Source organism: Lytechinus variegatus, chromosome 6 (assembly GCF_018143015.1).
Source record: "Lytechinus variegatus isolate NC3 chromosome 6, Lvar_3.0, whole genome shotgun sequence".
NCBI lineage: Eukaryota > Metazoa > Echinodermata > Echinoidea > Temnopleuroida > Toxopneustidae > Lytechinus > Lytechinus variegatus.
In genome coordinates, this window is record NC_054745.1 from 32,205,569 (window position 1) to 32,211,568 (window position 6,000).

Here is a 6,000-nt window from a genome sequence, read left to right on the forward strand (position 1 = left end):
AGAGAAAAAGGGAAAGTTCAAACTTCAAGTAAACAAAAAAATCCAATCATCTAATAAAAATCATAATTTTATTTGGTGTTTTTTAATGTATTTTCAAAATTTTAAACATAAAATGTTTTAGAAATGAATAAAATTTCAAAGTGAAAAATATTGTCAAACTTAAAAATTAGATGAAACATCGCGGCATCGTGCACACCAAGACTCAAAACGAACGCTGAAACAACTAGATCTATGAAAAGTCAATAACATGTTCCTCCGATTACATCTCCAAATCATTAATCTGAGAATCCATAGTATAATTATAAGAATTTCCCGCCGATTTTGTGATTATTTTGGTGGAAAAACTGTATTTTTGCACCATTGAGAATTTGCTTCGATCCTCCATGCCTAGCTAGTAGCCTGCCACACACAGGCAGGAGGCCAGTTCGTTTGCAATGTATTAGGTTAGCAAGAAATCACCGCAGAACTTGCAAAAGTTTACAGTTATCGATTTAATTGTTGTCCCTGCTTCGTCAGCTGTTGGTTATTTAATGAAAATTCGCCACTTTTAAATGTATTAACTACATTTTGTTCAATATTCTGAAATACGGGACAAATAGGCGTCCCGGGAAGGGTTTGTCGGGACGCCGGGACACAGGAGCAAAATACGATTTCCACACAAAAAACGCGCTTCGGACTGATTGTGTATATACAAAACGTGATTAAAATATGAAATTTCTGATCGCAAGCCAATAGGCCCTATAACATATTTTTATTCGCGCTTTGCACTCGAATCACTAAGTTTAGTCAGATAACATTCCTCTTCACCACTTCAAATAGCGCTAACACGGTCATGTCTTTTCATAAACCGGTCACTTTATTCAATTTTTATCTAGGTATAAACTGAATTCATGAAATATTAGAAATTACATTTCATAATAAAGAATTAAGAATAAAACGAGTCATATAGGACTAATACTTATTCGTATTCATAATCAGAACGAGACATTCACATAATAACCAACCAATGAAAGTCAAATCAAATTTGTGCTCAAAACATTTGTGCTCAAAAAATATTATATCAAAGGCGTCATTGCATGCCGATGTTCTGTTACAAATGCAGTTCTAGTACTCCATGCTCTTTTGAAAGTCTTCTGGATGTATAAGTAGGAAGATAATTTTTTTAAAATAAGTAATTTATATGCCAATGATGCAGTATCTCATTCACAAAAAATTTATTGCACTCCCTTACTTCTTATTCCTATTTTTCTTCATTCTCTTCTCCCTCTTTTCCTTTTCTCTTCATCAAGTTCATTCTTTCTATAATTTTTGAAAAAAATAAATTATACAATGTATGCCATTCATGCAATAACTCATTCACAAAACTTTATATTCACTCCTTTACTTCTTATTCACATCTTTCTTAAAAAATCGGACAAAAAATAATTATCAGGTCAATTTTGAACTATTAAATCTCTAGTTTTAAGTTAAAAATGATAAATAGAACGACTCATATTAGATAATTCATAATCAGAACGAGACATTCACATTGACGAATGGCTAAGATACACCCAGGGAGTAGGAATGACTGCTTAAATCCGATGACCGAATCTGTAAGTGTTTAAGTAAAATTGGTTCTTTAGCGCTTTTTAAACAACGAGATAAAAGCGCAACAAGACATAGCCCTGAATGAAATTAATTTGTTTAAAAAAGGGATTGTGATGTAGGCCCTGTACGATGTGTCTCGTTGCAATCACAAGCAGGACGGGGTGAAATTAATCGTCGAATTGTAACCATGTCAAATATGTCTCTATGCGACATGTTTTGAAATTGATTGGTTATTTCAATATAACCAAAACGTCTCAGTGTGGTATATCGTTCTTAATATCCCCTTTCTTACTATTTTGTTGTTATCTGTTGCTCGTGTCTTATTACTTATCACTGAGCTGTACATGATTGTAATTGGTTTGCGTAATATATGCAAAAACTTCAAAAGGCATAACTTTCTTATTTTACATATTTTTTTTATGAAATTGGCTTGTTACTTATTTTTCTACTGATTCAAATCAATAATTTTTTGGGTATAGACTTCACCTTTTATAAGCTGCATATTCGTACATGTTATTATATTAGCCTTTACTGAAAAATCTGTAATAATCCAAATAGTTTATTTATGTTTTGTTTACTGAAATCAACTTAATTAAATAAAATCAATTCTAAAAAGGATTAAAATTTATAGGTCAAATTGTAATAATATGGGCTTAGGCAATTGATACATGTTTCGCTATAAAGAGAACAGCCAATTTGGAACAATTCACTAAAGTATACCCTTTTCTATCTTTCTCTCAAGAAAAATACAAATTAAAAACGATGTAAATTATCTGGCAGAAAGGGTAATTAGGGTGTGTGATGCTTCGTTCTAAAAGTTCTTTTAGTATCATGTACTTCTTTATGTGGCTTCCATGTTCTAGAGTATCAGGAACTCCTTGATGTTCCTTCATAGTACCAAAGTATCCACGTATCAGTTTATCCGCGTATCCACGTATCCAAGTATCCAATAGTATCCACGTATCCATGTTTCCAATAGTATCCAAGTATCCACGTATCCGCGTATCCACGTATCCATGTATCCAATAGTATCCAAGTATCCACGTATCCGCGTATCCACGTATCCACGTATCCAAGTATCTAATAGTATCCAAGTATCCACGTATCCGCGTATCCACGTATCCAAGTATCCATGTATCCAATAGTATCCAAGTATCCACGTATCCGCGTATCCACGTATCCAAGTATCCATGTATCCAATAGTATCCAAGTATCCACGTATCCGCGTATCCACGTATCCAAGTATCCATGTATCCAATAGTATCCAAGTATCCACGTATCCGCGTATCCACGTATCCACGTATCCAAGTATCCATGTATCCAATAGTATCCAAGTATCCACGTATCCACGTATCCGCGTATCCACGTATCCAAGTATCCATGTATCCAATAGTATCCAAGTATCCATGTATCCAATAGTATCCAAGTATCCACGTATCCACGTATCCACGTATGCACGTATCCAAGTATCCATGTATCCAATAGTATCCAAGTATCCACGTATCCGCGTATCCACGTATCCAAGTATCCATGTATCCAATAGTATCCAAGTATCCATGTATCCAATAGTATCCATGTATCCAATAGTATCCAAGTATCCATGTATCCACGTATCCAAGTATCCATGTATCCAATAGTATCCAAGTATAAGTATTCATATCCATAACATAAAAATCTCCCAGTATCCCTGTATACATATCAACGTATATCATTCCTTAACCAAAACATAAACATCATCAACATGATTATATACCTTTGCACATGTCCTCCATCACGCGCCCCCTCATTGATCCCTTCATAAATCTTCCCTTTATAAGTCCTCTCATTATACACCTAATATTGCTGCCACTCTCTTATACATCAACCCCCGGGCATCAACCATATTGGACAAGTCGTGTACCCGTACTCCTTACGGGGCTATCCCCCCCCTATCCTTTATCCATCTCCCTATTTATTCGTTCACGAACGTAACGTAGAGGGCGACAAAATTGCTATCATTGCACAACGGCAGCAACAATTAGGAATAGGATCGGAGGTTGCTCTTGTAATCGATTCATGACATTGGATTCTAAAGGTACTCCAAATTTTTTTTGGAAACCCGTCCACCGCGCCGTCCGGTTTTGTGTCGGGTAGGCCCCTATCCGAATATTGAAATATCCGTTTCAATTCAAGCCTATTCATGATTATTTCTAAAATGTGCACAAATTATGGTCACCACATCATACGAACAACAGAGAACAAGGTCATATAGGCCTAATAACATTGTTCATTGAATGAGAGCATAATCATGGCATTGCTCATCAAACATATTTTTCAACATATGGGGACACGTGAAAAGGTCGTGAATTGATTGGGATCGTCGACAAGTTAAAGCTAAGTAAGTAGTCGGGTATCCAACTATCCATGTGTCGATAGGCAAATAAAACAGTGACATTTAGGCTTCGCACAAACAATAACACTATCGTAACTAGACGTGAAGTGAAAAAACCCTGGGAAAAACCAAATTGTAAACTTGAAATCTCACCTCCTGTCCTGACCTCGATCACTCCACCTGCTTTCGCGGCTGTATGTACCTATGTATGGAAAGCTATTTGTAAAACGTGGAACTTCTGACCAATGAGGCATCGATGCAATTGAGGCCTTTTACAACGGAATTCTCACGCGAGTTCCGTGCCTAAAACTGCAGGCTTTAAAAAATCGTGGAGGATCCAAATAAGTTGAATTAGAAAATAAAAGAAAAGAAGAAAAATGAAAGAAAAGGGGGGGGGGGTGGAAAGTGAGAATGGGAATGCAGCTCCGGGTGAAGAAAAAAATAATGAGAAAATAAAACAACCCAAAACACCAATTTGTTGCAAAACCAAAGTAATGTATATCTTAGTGTCAATATAATACATACCGTACTATGTGAGAAAAAAATAATCCTCCATCATTCAAGAATATATGTCTGGTATGCCAATGATAAGGGTTTCATTCATGTTCGTAACTTTTAATTTTAGAAGAATGTTTTAGGGTTGAATATGAAAAATTGTTAATTTGTCAAGTAGGCCTAAGCAGGACTCGGTGGATGTAGGATAGAATTAGGATTTAGGATTAGAATCCGGGGGGGGGGGGGGGCTTTAATTGACGAGTGGATACCATGAGCGACCCCAAAACACGTAAAAAGGATATCTTTTTCAAGATAGGGCATGTTACGTATTTAACGTGATAAGGGTGTCAAAAACACAAAAATATTGAAAAGGGTTATCTATTTCGCTCGGAAAATATACGTGTTTAGGGTGAAATATGCGGGGATGATAAAACAAAATCAAAATGTTTCATAAAGGATGTCCTTTTTGCCCCAACACTTAGAGTCCGATTTGCGCGAGGTGTGAAGATGGGGCCGTACTCACCAAAATAATGGCGTCTAAAGGTAAATAACTGATGGACACGAGACATACTAGTAACAATAAAATATAATAATAATAATATAGGGTATTTATATTGCGCACATATCCACCTTGTTAGGTGCTCAAGGCGCTCCTATATTACCCGGCTAAGCTATATCTCTCTACTTGTTTAGGGGTTCATTTCAGGGAATACTTGCTAAGAGTGTCGTTTGTTTCCAATACTTGTTAAGGGGTGCATTTTCAGAATATGGAAAATACATCTTTCTACTTGTTTAGGGGCTCAGTTCTGGGAATACTTGCCAATAGTTGTTAAGGGTAGGGTTTCACACGCCAATACTTGTTAAGGGGTGCATTTTCAGAATATGGAAAATACATGTGCTTTTCAAGACCCCTTGGTCGCGCATGGTATTTAAATTTCACCCAAAGCCGATGTAAGATAAATAAAAGATGACACTTCATATTTTTTTCCTTCTTCACTTAAGCGTTGTGCCTGTGCACAGGTAAAAAGATCAAAGATTCCTTGGCGAGTTAAAAGTTCATTCAAATTTACAATTCAAGAAGAAAACCTTGATCACTATTTCCAGATAGCCAATAACCTGTTGCACTCATTACAAGAGAAATTCACCTCAACAAAAAGATGGTGTGAATAAAAAATCAAACAAGTGTAACACTTAAAATTTCGTCATAATCACATGCAAAATGAGCATATTATGGCATTTTTTTTTTAATTTGCTTTCACAAATTTCACAAAAAGTAATGTTCACATCTTGGTATGTATGCTAATGGGGAGACTGATGACCCCAACCCTATCTCTTTTTATAATATGAAATATATTTTCTCACTGTCCTGCAGAACATTTTTATTCCTCCATGGACATTTGGAATTACCATTGTTTAAACACTGAAATGTTTAGTCAACTCCTTATGACGCTTATAGTCAGCTCTGATGTAAAAATGAAATATTGTGTTATTTAAAGGTCAAGTCCACCATAGAAAAATCAGAGAAGCACAATGCTGAAAATTTCATC

The 6,000-nt window shown here is 35.8% G+C and overlaps 1 protein-coding gene across 3 annotated transcripts in view; it reads right to left on the reverse strand.

The window, feature by feature from the left end:
* LOC121417384 (diablo homolog, mitochondrial-like) overlaps positions 1-4,158 on the reverse strand; it is a 41,245-nt gene extending 37,087 nt beyond the window's left edge. For all 3 annotated transcript variants that reach the window (XM_041611072.1, XM_041611073.1, XM_041611071.1), the window contains exon 1: positions 4,112-4,158. The gene's annotated coding sequence lies outside the window, so the exon portion shown is untranslated. The remainder of the gene's footprint in view (positions 1-4,111) is intronic.
* Between the last annotated feature and the right edge of the window lie 1,842 nt (positions 4,159-6,000).